General features: G+C 29.0%; 1 long non-coding RNA gene across 1 annotated transcript; it reads right to left on the bottom strand.

The window, feature by feature from the left end:
• Positions 1 to 6,446: 6,446 nt before the first annotated feature.
• Positions 6,447 to 9,834, bottom strand: LOC136090114 (uncharacterized). The gene is made up of 3 exons (XR_010643181.1): positions 9,639 to 9,834; positions 8,921 to 9,188; positions 6,447 to 8,803 (listed from the first exon to the last, which is right to left on the bottom strand). It is a non-coding gene; the product is annotated as an uncharacterized LOC136090114 (long non-coding RNA).
• Between the last annotated feature and the right edge of the window lie 3,634 nt (positions 9,835 to 13,468).

Below are 13,468 nucleotides of genomic sequence, written 5' to 3'. Positions count from 1 at the left end.
TAGTTCACTAAAAAAATCTTTTTCGTCTGCCTCACTTTCCCTGGTTAAATTTTTTTTTTGGTATAAATTTTTGTTTTGTTTTAGTAAAAATACATTTTATCATGATTTTTATCTATTTTAAAGTTGAACTGAACTGTTAATGCATTTAGTGGTTTTTTGAATTGTGACGCATTTAGCATAAATAAATGTTATTTATTTATGCTAAATTTTTATATGACAGCATTTATTTATAAATGCTGTCATATAAATATAAATAAATGCTGTCATTAAATATAAATACAAGTATTTATAATTATATGTCATTTATTTATAAATAGCATTTGAATAAATTTCATTTATAAAGGTCCAAAACACAAATGCTGGGATGAGAGAGCGCATTGCACTAAAAGGCATGCTTCGTATATTTTATCAAAAACAGCTCATATTTAAAAGCTCTAATTAGGTGCAGCGGCTTCTGCTAAAATAATAAAAAAAAACCTGATTTGGCATACTTCCTAATGCATTTAAAGGAAAAACCATCAAGTGCAGTAAGTATTACCAAATTCTTAAACCGCGATTTAAAGAAAAATTTGAAATCGCCATTGACTCCTGAGGATTCTCTTGCATTAATGATCTCGACAGATTTGACCAGAAATGCTTATCAAAAGCTTAGGAATAATGCCAAAAAGCACAATGCTGTTCTTTATTTAAGCTATCGCAAAGTACTTCAAGCTAAATAACTATGCTATCCCGAAAATATAACGGTTACGGAATCAAAATCTGAGGTACCTTTGCAAGATCTGTTGAATCATACAAGTTGCCGATTATTGCAGTTAGATCAAGTACAATCTGAAATTAAAAATCTTATTGAATCTTTGAGCAAAGCACTAGTCCTAAGCAGGAAATGCGGTTTTGACGGTGCATTTGAACAAAGCATGTACAAACAGCAATATTATTTGGACAATGGCACCTCTGATAAGCACATGTTTGCAAAATCGTTTGTTCCACTTGATCTTTTTTTTGAGAATGCATTAATGTCATCTAGCGGACCGTCCAGTTCAACTTGGAGAAATCAAAAACCTTCTTCTTCTCGTTTTTGTAAGCCAATTAGATCACAGTTCAAAAAAGAAAACTTCAATTTAATGATAGAAGAAAAATAGTATATACAGAATCAAATAACATTATTAAAGGACACAATAGTAAGCGTACCACATGAGCAAAACGAATTAGTTCGAATAAGAGTAAAGTATAATCTGGTCCTTACCATGATAGACAGCAAAGCTGCTAATGCTGTATGTGGTCAAAAATCTTCAGCGTCCTGCAATATTTGTTTGGCAACACCAAAGCAAATGAATTCCGTTCTTCGCGAAAAAGAAAAAACTGTTAATAGAGACAGTCTTTGACTCGGTCTATCAACTTTGCATGCCTGGATTCGTTGTTTTAAATACATAATTCATGTTGCTTATCGACTTGATTTCAAGACTTGGCAAATCCGAGATCAAAATCATAAAAAATTGGCTTCAGACGATAAACATCGCATTTAAATCGAATTTCGAAAACGTCTTGGTCTTCTTGTTGACATACCAAAAGAAGGTGGTGACGGTACAATTAATAACGGTAATACTTCGCAAAAAGCATTTCAAAATTACCAGATTTTTAGCGAGATTACAGGGGTTGATGTTAAAAAGATTTATCATAATGCATGAATATATGCAGCTGAATTTTTTTATGTCTTTTAAACGAATAGCAAATTCAAAATTACAAAAAGCTGCATTTTTTTGCATTTTTTTATAGTAATTTTTTGAAGTTTTTTTTTTCACTTTAAGTAAGTGAAATCTTTTTGACGTAGAAGTTAATATATCTTACGCATACTGACAAAAAAAATGTTATTTTGTGAATAATAATGTGAAAATAAAAAAAAAATTGAAATTATAGCTTCTGCACTTTTTTAATGAAAATTTATTACAAAATAACGTCTTTTAAATGTGTGTAGCGGTCCTGTTAATAAACATAAATAACAAACCTATATATTTTTAGATAATATAAGCAGTATAATTCATTTAAAAAAATAAAAAATTAATTTTATGTTTTGTAAACTTTTGAATTATGGTCAATATTTTGAGGTTTTGCACCGCTGTGCAATGGTTTAAATCCAATAAACTATCCCTAAACATTATTAAAACTAAACACACATTATTCAATCATGCTTCTTTAAAAAAAAAATATTCCATTGAAATACCGAATTCTTATTGATAATAATTTAATAAAAAGGGAAGCATCGTCAAAATTCTTGGGTGTAATTCTTGGGCGTAATTCTTGGGTGTAATTCTTGAGTGTAATTCTTGGGTGTAATTCTTGGGCGTAATTCTTGGGTGTAATTCTTGGGTGTAATTCTTGGGCTTAATTCTTGGGCGTAATTCTTAGGCGTAATTCTTGGGTGTAATTCTAGATGAAAACATTAATTAGAGAGAACATATAAATGTAATTGAGAATAAAATTTCAAAAAATATTGGTATACTGTATAACGCAAACAGTTTTTAAACCAATCTTGTTTGAAATACATACACTTTTCATTTATACATCGTTACCTAAACTACGCAAATATTGCTTAGTGCAGCACCAACGTTACAAAAATAAATAAACTTTTCTGCAAACAATGAAGGTCGAGTCTCCCATACAAAAATACTTTTTAGTAAACTCAATATACTAAATGTTTTCAAAATAAATCCTTATCAAATTCTTATATTTATGTTTAAACTTGATAAAAAAGTGAAACCGTCTTTATTTAACTCAATATTTAAAAAAATAAATCATATATGCAGCACAAGATTCTCACAAAATTACTTTAGTCAATCTAAAACCTATTATTCAGCCACTAAATACTCAATCACAAATCGAGGACCTAAATTATGGAATACACTTTTAAATGATGGTCTTAAAACACTCTCTTCGCTTAACCAAATTAAATCAAAACTCAGACAAATTCTTCTACTAAACGACAATGAATTAAATTTCTTCTAAGGCGTTAAATAAGATTACTCTTATCGTATGATTTATATAATTATGAATATATTCATTAATTTTATATATATACTTATTGAAAAAAAAAAAAAAAGTCAATTGTAAACTTTTACACGATTTAAATTTATCATTTGTGATTTTATCATTACTGTTTTATCATTACTGAGGATGTAAAAAACTATATATTCTTAAAATCTTATGTAAAAATACCTTTAATAGTGGCATGTAATTATATGTGAGTGTGTTTTTATCTTTTTGTTTTTGTCATCTATGTTTGTTTTTTTTTGTTTTATTGTTTAGTTTTGTTTTATTTAATTTGTTTTTTTAAATTTTTTTTCTTAACTATTCTCAATCTAGCAAAAGAAATTTAAAAAAGAAATAGCTATTTCTGTTTTTATTGATGTTCGCAACTAGAGCAAAAGTCTAGTCACTATTTGGAACACATCAGTCCGTCAAATCCTAAGTGAAAAAGTAAAAAAGATTATTATATTAGAGTAACTATTAAGCAAGTACTTATAAAAAAGGACAAAAGCCTAGTTAGAAATCTCGTAATTTAGTGGTAAGAATGATCAGGACTGATTTTCGTATGTTTTTAACGATTAGGTTTTTTCTTGAATAACTTCGGATCTGAACCTCAAAAGAACCCAGTTACTCTATGGACCAAATACAGTCGTAAATGCCTCAGTGAAAAAGAAGTTGCACTCTTACGAAAATCGGTTTTTCAAAAAACTAAATTTGGTTTTACGGCTTGTCCCAATAAATTTGAATATCTAGAAAACCAATTTATTCTGGTTTTACAGAAAACCAAATTATTTCGGTTTTCTGAAAAACCAATTTGAATATCCAGATAATCAAACTAAGTTGGTTTTCCAGAAAACCGACGCTATTTGGTTTTCTGGATAATCAAAATTGGTTTGTGAATTGGGACAAGCCGTAAAACCAAAAATTGGTTTGTCGGCAATAACGATAAAAGTAATATTTTATGTCAAAATGCTCAACACGAAACGCAATTTTCGATGCATGTAATTGCAAGCAAAAACTTGACTGCCCTATGAATGGCAAATGCTTACCAAAAAATATTATTTACAAATGCATTGTTTCCTCGCAAAACAACCCTGATAAACATTATATTGGCTTAACCGAGGGCAAATGGAAAAAATGTTATGCCAATCACAAACAATCTTTTAAACATAAAAAATAATCAAAAGAGACTATGCTTTCTAAATATATATGGCAACTAAAAGAAAAAAATATTAATTGTATTAAAAATATAAATTTTAAATTAAACTGGTCTATCCTAAAAACTGCGCCTGTCTATAATAACATTTCCAAAAAATGTATACTATGTTTACAAGAAAAATTTGAAATTATTACTCATTTAGATCGAGAAAATTTACTGAATAAAAAATCAGAATTAATTTCTAAATGCAGACATGAAAATAAGTTCCTTTTAAAAAATTATAAAAACAAATGACTAGTCCAAATCTATCTTAATTCTAAAGAATTCTTTTCATGATTTTTTAATTATCTAATGTAGGTAATATGTATGGTTGCATAACTAGTAGATAATATGTATCCTATGTAACTATGTACTAGTAGATAATATGTATCCTAGTAGATAATATGTATGGTTGCAAAATACTACAGTTATTACATAATTAATTATAACAATTCCCAACTTCTTGTGAAATAATTTTTCTATAATTTGAAAACTTTTTTATGTTAAGACATTCTTCCTGATGGTGAAACACAGTGTAGAAGGAATCAAAAATTAGATAAGTGTTTTTACTAATTTATATGTATATATATATATGTATATTATATAAAAAAGTTCACTTTAATTGTTTGAGTTTTTAAATAATAAAAAGTGAACTGAATTTTTTCTATCAATTTTTATTCAAATAAATGAATATAAAAATGATTTAGATGATAATGATATGCAATCATTTAAATGAATATACTGATCGACAAAACTTACTAGCGTCATAGTGAATAAGATTGTTTATATTTAATCTATATTTAGTTATAATTTAAATTGTATAAATGGAGCTATCCGTTTTATGCTTATTTTATAAATGATTATGATCTATGCCGTTTTATTGGAGTAATTTGTTTTCTCAAAATGTAAGTCATTTTAGTATAATATGAATCAAATAACTTTAAATGTGACAATTAAAAATTATTAATGAGCTGTAAATCTACAATACTGAATAACATTTGAAGTAATTTTTAAATTAACACTCACAAACTGAATTGCAATTAGATATTATTATACGTGGTAACTTTGTAAAATACTTTCAGCATTTCAAAGAGAATTTCTCGTTTTATACTTTAGTTTATATTTATTTATACCTTTTGTTTTTATATATAGCTTTAATTTATTTTAACTTATATTTTTATTCAATTTATACCCTTTAAATGGAAATATTTTTTTTTATACTATTTTTGTTTTGTCGCTTTTTACTTTGTTAATATTTGATTATAATTGGAGAAATATTCGCTTTATACCAGTGTTGTTTCCGTTAATAGATATATTTCCGTTTCAATTTCAATTCCGTTATTGGCGATGTGTTTCAATTCTGTTTCTATTAATAGAAACAGAATTGAAATACATCGCCAATAACGGAATTGAAATGGGTAATTCCATGTCAAAACAACAACAAAAATTCAAAAAAATAACCCACTATCTCTAAACAACTTAATTTTTGCAACAAAGATACTTAACTACGCTAAAAAGAATTTCCCAAAGTTGTTTTAAACAAATGGGAATATTTTAGAAGTTATGCTAGTTTGAAATTCAAAACTAAGTTGCATTTTTACTTATCACGCTCCCCTAGCAACGTCCTTAGTAACAAGTAAATGTCGATACATACGTTGTTACCTTAACTATATTATTTCACAATTTGAAATTTTCCACATATTATTAGATGCTAAACCATAAAATTATACTAAGAAATATTATTTTTTATATTTATTAATAAATCAATAAGAGTAAATCAACATTTTTAATAAAATTTAAAAGTAAACATGCTTACTTTAAGAAGAATTACAGAAAAGGTTATGATCTATATATTTCCAAACTTCATATTCTTAAAGTATATATAAATGTCTAAAAAAAAAAAAAAAAACTGAGCTGTTTTTTTGACTTACTAATCTAAAAAATTTAATTTGTACTTTTGATTGAAAGTATATTGAGATTGGACAGAAGATTGATTGGTATTTATGTTTAGCTGCAACCAGAAAGTAAGAGTTCTCACTTATGTGTAAAACTATAATATGCATATTTATTGAACTCAATTAAAAAAATTTTAATATTAAAGACAGGTATACTCACTCAGAGCTAGGTAAAAAAATTAAAAGGTATTTTCACTTAGGTGTAAAACTGCAATATCCATGACATGCACGTACATAAATAAACTCAATTTTAAATATCAAAACGCATTAACTCTTTGAATTCCGTGTTTTTAGGAATTGACAAATCTTTATACAAATTAGTGAACTATAAATATTTTTTTGTTTTTCTTTGAACTGTAAAACAAAACAAAATTAGGTAATTTTTTTTAACAAATGAAATATATTGTCATATACATATCATAGACATACACAAACTGTCGATTCTGAGTAATAATTGATAAAAAGAAGCAAGCAAATGTCTTTCAAGATTCAAGGGCCATGTTTGTACATAAATTTAAATTCCACATCAACTTTACACATCACCTTGCATCTCACAATTTTTAAACATGTAAGTCAAACTAGGCATAGCGTCATCACTGCAGTATCTCATCTTAACTTCATTTTGACATACAGGATTAAATTCATGAAAGTCTATTGTTCCTGGTATTATTTTTACATTTTAAAATTTTTCAGATTGTAATAATCTTGTTTTAACCAAACTTTCATTTGAAATAAAAATAAAGTTTATACCTTTGTTGTTAGTGCAATATGTAAATGTTAGTGCAATATGTAAAAAGTAGTAATATGTAAATGTAATATGTAAAAAAAAGTATGCAATATGTAAAAAGTAGTAAATATGTAAAAATGTTAGTGCAATATGTAAAAATGTTAGTGCAATATGTAAATCTTAGTGCAATATGTAAAAAGTATGTTGTTAGTGCAATATGTAAACATATCACTTGAGTTCAATATTTGATTTGTAGAAATTCTCTACAAACTAGCATTAGCTACAAGTTTAACTGTTCCTCCTACCACATCACAAGGTTGCTTTCCATAGCTGGTTGCAAAGAAAACCCATTTTACATCTATTATAAAGTCTGATTTATGCTGATATAGGTTAAAAATGTTTTTGCAGTTTTTATATTGAGATGAACAGCCATCAGAAAAGTAGATCACGTTTGCAATGCTGGGTATCTTTTGCTTCAGATTATTTATAATTGATTTTTGTACTTCATAAACCATTGGTATCATGATTGTTATCATCTGTTATAATGCAATATGAAGTGGAATGCAAAACTTGATTTTCTTTATAGTACACAACTACTGGATGAAGTGTGCACTGAAGATTATTATAATGGAAACCGTGTACTTCATCCTGCACAACAAAACTATAGTTTTCTGCAAAATCTCCTAGAATTATTGGACTATTTGATGGCAGTTCTTCTTTAAGATTTTTTAAATATTTAGATTGGCATTTAGAAATATATGAATGGGCTGTTAGCTTGACTAGTTTTTCCATCACCATATCTACATAATCTGGTATGCTTACAAGCTGTATAACTAAATCTGATCTATCAGTAGTAACCCATTGGTTAAATTCGATAGTATCTTCTTCCTCAAACTGCCCTATTAGTTCGAATAGCTTTTCTTCTAATTTAGATGTATTTTTTGAACATTGTGTACATTGATTTAATATTCATTCTTTGTTTTGAATATCAAAAACAATAAATTTATATAGTTTATGGTAATCAATTTTAATGGGTAGGAGAATTAACTTCATGTTTTGATGGTAGATACAAACACACACAGAATGGGTTCCTGATGAGTTTGGCAAAACACACCATTTAAGTCTTAAAACACAAAACTTGGAAAAACCTAACTTTACATGTGGATATAGAATTAAAAATGAGACAAATAACTCTTTTACGCTTGATAAAAGTAGTCGCTTTTGCATATGGACTTTCCAACTAACACTTACAAAATCTTTTTGACCAGGCATCTGGCGAGAGTTTTCACCATCTTCATAAAAAATTTTTATTAAAGTATTTATTTGATCAGGCAGCATTTTACCTTGCTTAGTTTGTGGAACTGCAAGAACTCCTTCCTTCTTTGCTAAAGATCTAGATTTTATTCTTAGATACTTTGAAACACCAAAATACTCACTTGCTACTTCAATTGACCATTCTTGTGGGAACAAAGTCAATACTTAAATTTTGTCCCTAAATGAACAGCATTTTTCAAGTTTATCTTTTATCAAAACTAACAATTTTTTGAACTGGACAAATTTTTTTTTTAAATCAAGAATATATTCATTATCGAAAACTTCAACTTCTGTCAATGGAATTTTTAAAGAACTTGATATCTTTTCTTTGATGCATGCCAATTATACTGAGACAATCAGAAAGTTCTTGTCTGTTTTTATTTATTTCAGCTTCATGTTGAACGTTAAATATGTTTTCTTTATTTATACTTTCATTTGTGTAATCATCAGCAATATCAATGTTATCAGTATTAATTTCAGTGGAAGCTTTTAATTTGACTAAGCAATTTGTATAAATTTTTTGACCAGGTACAATATTGAACCTGTTGTTTAAAGCTATGGTTTTTAACATGACTTCTCTGAGAGATGCTAAACTCAAAAATATAACTTAATCAAATAAAATTTGCCTAATATTATTAAACATAAAGAACATAAAATTATGACAAAGTAACATTTATAAAAAAATTTATGACAAGCTTTCCTAACCTTTGCACGGTCTTTTGTGAACTAACAGCAGATCACAGCATTTATTCTGAAACACAGGGAACTTCTCAAGATAGAACTTTTGATGATGAAAACATAAGTCAATAATCAAAACTAAATTTTGCTCATCTGGAGCTAAATCTTGAAAAAAGTTTATTCCAATGTGGTTTGTAAACATTAACTTGTGACAATTTGATTTTAAAATCAATCCAACTGAGCATTATGATGTTCCAACCATTATAATAATATTTAATTTCAACATTTTATTTTTCTAAAACCAACATTAAATAAATAATAATTTCTCATATGAGTATTATAATCAAAACTCAAATGTTACAACCAATTGCTCCATTTAATTAATTAAAGAAGAAATCAGAAATTAATTTTTATTTTAAACTAAATAAGTGTAATCATAGCTATGATTACACTTATTTAGTTTAAAATAAAATGTACATGCTTACATGCTGATTTCTTGTTTAATTAATTAAATGGAGCAATTGGCTTTAACATTTGAGTATTAATAATAATATTTATGTGAGAAATAATCTTTATATGGAGACTATAACCAAAACGGTAAACAAAAATGCAAAAATAAAATTGCAAAAATAAAACAATAATAAAATAGATATGTGCATAAAAAAACAGTGAAATAATTTTTGCCTCTTACAGGTATTTATATATAAACTATTATTGTAAAGATTTAAAATGAATAGATCAATACCTTTTCTGCAATTAATCTTAAACTAGACATGTTAACTGAAAAATTATTGTTAAAAACCTGGTTTGCATTTCAAAGTTTTTCATCAAATATAAGATCTAATAACATTAAGTAATGATTTTTGATTTCTTTCTTCAAAAGTTTCTATACCTATTAAATTTTGTAAACGTATGGTTAATGTAACTGTGAATACTTTAACATTTTAGTGTTGCTATAGACGTTGCTAAGAGCGCAGAGAATAAAAAAATGTAAAAAATCTCAAACTTTAAAGACCCATAACTTATAAAATAATGAAATTGGCTCCAAATTATTTTTGATCATTCCTAACGACACTATTAACTGCATTTGTGCCAAAAATCAAGTATTTCTGAGATGGTGGGTTATTTCGACATGTTGTTTTGACATGGATTTACCCATTATCGTTTCGCAATGTATTTCCGTATCAATTTCAATTTCAATTAAGCAAGTATTTCATGTGGAATAAAGAAAAAGTTAATGCAACAGATTGAAAACTGAAAAGATTTTAAAATTGTAAATGTTTTTCTCAAATCCACATTGCTTATCTAATTATAAATCAAGAGAAAAATATCTAAAAGACTAAAACGACTGAAACAACATGCATCAAACAAAAATACTATATAATATAGTACTATGGTACATGTAATGTCACTACTGTGCTACGAGAAGAGAATAATGGGCAATTGTTGGCAACGATAACAATTCCTTATGACACCAAACAAAATTTAAGTATTAAAAAGTTTTATCGATTAAGATGACATCATTGACATGTTACAAACAAGAATGACCGGACATCATATCCATGTTCGCTTTAAGGAACACTCGTCGTTCCAAATTTTTTGCTCTGCGATTGTTTTTCCCTGCAAAAAGAAGACCACAGATGCTGAAAAACCTTTCAGCGTAGGCCTTGGACGCAGGAATTGAAATCAAATCAAGAGCCAAAGGTGCCAGCAGAGGAAAATCGTTCAAGTTATCACGCCAGAACGACATTGAATCTGTTGAGATATCGGCATCGAGCTGAATTCGTCTAATGTATTTCTGGAGTTCATCAATGGCTGAAGACCGGGGTGCTTGCGTTGGTGCGACTCGGTTTTTCTCTATTCGCCGAGATAAAAATTTGAACTTTTTAGCCGGTGGTGCGACTGCAATCGAAGCATTTGACAATTCTCCGCCACTTACAGAATCATGCGGTCGAGGTTCGTGCAAACTGATGGCTGAATTCGAAGATTCGCTGACATTTTCGGACGTGCTAGAACCAGGATTTTCTCTTGATCTGATACTTACCACTCTTCCCTATAAAATATCATATATATTCATTTGAGTTATAATAATAATAATAACCTGGTATTTGAACACACCCTACACTGTTGTAACACACATTCGAAGGTGCAATCCGAGTCAACTCAATGAACAGCCCATATCCATACCAACATCTCTCCACCTGGCACAGCCTTGAACACAACATTAAATGTAACTACACATTACACACTAACCCAGACGAGTTTCACTAATACAAGATAAAATACTAAGTGTAATGTATAAAATAATAATTATAATAATAATAATCTGGTTTTGTGACACTGTCACCGTGATGTACCTTACAAAATGTAATACAAACTCAAAAGTGCGAGCCATGTGACCATGTCAGCCCAACAAACCAACCTCACCCGTTCCTGCAGGGGGCTTTCCACCTGACACAGCCTCACCCACATGCCCAAAAATGCAAGCATGGCCGCAGTTTAACCGTCATGCCCTGAACAACGTCGGAGTTTAACGTCGTACCCAAGACACAACGGATGAGTTTAGCGTCATTCCCAGGACAGAGATAATAACAATTCGATGTGATTTGATTTAAAATAATCGTCATAATAATGACTACCTCATTGAAACATAATCATAATAATAAAAATCATAATAATGACTACTTCATTGAAACATAATCATAATAATAATAATCCTAATAATGACTACTTCATTGAAACATAATCATAATAATAATAATAATAATAATGACTACTTTATTGAAACATACCAAGTAAAATCTGATAAACGTAAAACAAGAGAAGGTTCATAAGGATAAGTTTGAATTAGGGAACGCAATTTGGATTCGAAAGTCTCAATAAAATCTTTTGAAATAATTTAAATGAAAATATGTAGGTACATAGCAAAAATAAACCCGATAAACGTTGCTCCGTTCAAATCATTCATCAATTTATATTTATTATCACCTCATATAATTTTGGTCCAGCGTGGAGTTGGATATGGCCTAAATGATGTAATGGGCTAATGACATAAGTTGTAAACATGTCAGTGGCTCAAGTTAAGCTCAGTTGAAACTTTGACTTTGATAAGCTCATTAATCATGAACAGTGAGCCTTAGTGAGAACCCTATTTACAAATTAGGTTATTATTAACAACATCCCCAATTTGGTAAGACATTTTTCGCACTAAAAGGAGAAAAATCATTAGATGTCAAGTATTAGTAATGTTGATAGCAAACAAAAATAAATCACCTCTTGTGCTTCAATGGAAGAATAAATTGATGACAAGATGAATATTTTGGCAGCTTCTAGCAGTTCTTCAGTTTCTTTAGTCAACAGTGTTAGCTTTGCGACGTCTGGTGACATGAGACAACATGCAGCAGGTATTGGATCAAATAATTGGTTCGACGGTATAATAAACATGTCAAAACGGCTTTTTATTTCTGAATACAAAATTTTTGTTATCGATTGATTCAGTTCCAAATTTTCGAGGTGACACATCAAATCAAAAATGCATGGCAATACATTGCAAAGAGAAGATGTGTCTGTTTGAAGAGTGTCCGTGTGAATTTTGAATGGTTTCAAAATCTGTTTGATGTTTTGTAATTGTATCCACTCTCTAGGATACAGGCAATCGTATTTCATTTCTTCAGTCACTTCTTTAATTGATGCTTGCAGGTCCGAAAATCGCTCAAGCATAGTGTATGTTGAGCTCCAACGCGAGGGACAATCTAAGATGATCGTTAGTCTACAACGTTGAATGAGTTTCTGTGTAGCAACTGAAGATTTCCTGATTGTTCGAATAACAATTCTTGCTTTGTCGACCATTTCTTTATATTCCGTGCATTTGTTGAGTGACTTCACAACGAGTTGTAGAGTATGAACAGCACATGGTAGCCGTTTCAACGAAATATTTCTTTCAAAATTAATGTCCATATTTTCAAAATCATCTCTTAGTTCGCCATCTCCAACAACTGAATCTGACCCATGGTCTTCATCATCTACCCATTCTAACAAAATATCTTCATTGAATGTTTTGATTGCTTTCTTCATGTTACTACCATTATCAGTAACAATCAACATTATTTTTTTTCTTTCAATGTTCCAAGTGCAAAGGCATTCTTCAATTTTATTTGAAATCATTTTACCAGTATGAGGATTATTGACTGTGAACAAATTCAATAGGACGTGCATCGATTTGTGCAATTTTGGATGATATAAACATACCGTTATGCCAAGATAGGAAGCAGTGTAGCTCTTTTTGGTCCAAATATCCATTCCAATTGTCACCCGACGACAACTTGTCACAGGTTCTTTCACATTTTGTACACAGTTATTGAATTTTCTTTGGAACAGCATGTTAAGTTTTTTTCTGGCAGGAACCGTATATTTGTATCCGGTGATTTACATAACTGTTTGAATGACTCTTTTTCAACAATGCTTATAGGTAATCCACAATCAATCACCATTCTGACCAGGGCATCATCCCTATTTATAGCCTATTTAAGCAAATAATTTTTCAAATTTGATGTAGTACTGGCTTCATGGGCAGCA

Source organism: Hydra vulgaris, chromosome 13 (genome assembly GCF_038396675.1).
Source record: "Hydra vulgaris chromosome 13, alternate assembly HydraT2T_AEP".
Lineage (NCBI taxonomy): Eukaryota > Metazoa > Cnidaria > Hydrozoa > Anthoathecata > Hydridae > Hydra > Hydra vulgaris.
Note: the sequence above shows the minus strand (reverse complement) of the source record. Positions and strands in the feature narration are given on the sequence as shown.